This window comes from Mizuhopecten yessoensis, unplaced genomic scaffold, assembly GCF_002113885.1.
Source record: "Mizuhopecten yessoensis strain PY_sf001 unplaced genomic scaffold, ASM211388v2 scaffold716243, whole genome shotgun sequence".
NCBI classification, from domain to species: Eukaryota; Metazoa; Mollusca; class Bivalvia; order Pectinida; family Pectinidae; genus Mizuhopecten; species Mizuhopecten yessoensis.
Genome location: NW_018480019.1, coordinates 46,833 through 48,051, shown reverse-complemented (window position 1 = coordinate 48,051; position 1,219 = coordinate 46,833). Strand labels below are relative to the sequence as shown.

General features: G+C 35.8%; 1 long non-coding RNA gene across 2 annotated transcripts in view; it reads left to right on the top strand.

Annotated features, from left to right (window-relative positions):
• Window positions 1-697: 697 nt before the first annotated feature.
• Window positions 698-1,219, top strand: part of LOC110442282 — a 17,917-nt gene continuing 17,395 nt past the window's right edge. For both annotated transcript variants that reach the window (XR_002462000.1, XR_002461999.1), the window contains exon 1: window positions 698-926. This is a non-coding gene — a long non-coding RNA (uncharacterized LOC110442282). The remainder of the gene's footprint in view (window positions 927-1,219) is intronic.

The following is a 1,219-nucleotide window of genomic DNA, read 5'->3' as shown; positions in this document are numbered from 1 at the left end:
GACTATAATACAATTGGATGTGTCTGACTATAATACAGTTGTATGTGTCTGACTATAATACAGTTGTGTGTCTGACTATAATACAGTTGTGTGTCTGACTTTAATAAAATTGGATGCATCTGACTATAATACAATTGGATCTGTCTGACTATAATACAGTTGTGTGTCTGACTTTAATAAAATTGGATGCATCTCACTATAATACAATTGGATGTGTCTGACGATAATACAGTTGTATGTGTCTGACTATAATACAGTTGTATGTGTCTAAATTTAATGAAATTGGATGCGTCTGACTATAATACAATTGGATGTGTCTGACTATAATACAGTTGTATGTGTCTGACTTTAATAAAATTGGATGCGTCTGACTATAATACAATTGGATGTGTCTGACTATAATACAGTTGTATGTGTCTGACTATAATACAGTTGTGTGTCTGACTATAATACAATTTGATGTGTCTGACTATATTACAATTGGATGTGTCTGACTATAATACAGTTGTATGTGTCTGACTTTAATAAAATTGGATGCGTTTGACTATAATACAATTGGATGTGTCTGACTATAATACAGTTGTATTTGTCTGACTATAATTGTATTTATGCAATGCATAAAGTAATTTATATTATCTGGTTGGTATATGATATTTTTATTTGTTATATTTTGTTGGTTCCGGATGGAGGATAACTTTCCGTTTTTGAAAGTAGTCCATCCCTATAGAAGTAGTCACGTGATGTTTTGGTGTACTAAAGTCACGTGACCTGTGCAGAATATTTTTCCATGCTGACATTTTGAAAAATCTCCTTAAAAATCAGCTTTTTCCCTACTTGGAAGAGTGCTGAGCATCTGCTACAGAAGGGGTTCACGTATAAGAGGCGAGGCTAGCTAATGGCAGGGGTATCCTCCCTCGGCTTTCGCCGTAAGTACTGTCAATTTAAACATTTCCCGTGGAAACATCGGTGACGCTTAGCCCGCCAATTTGTATTGTTTGTAAACAAACGCATGTGGGGAAGACTTGTCAAAGATGACGATTACTGCTATGCTGCTTGGTCATTCTTTCGTTAGACGGATTAAATCCTTTATGAACAGTTCGATAGATATTAGGGTGAACGGAAATTTCAATTTATGTCGAACGGAGGTACGAGTGATATGTGAAGGTGAAGGATTCAGACCAGGGCAATAACGTTACCGTTAGTGCAAGACAATGACCCA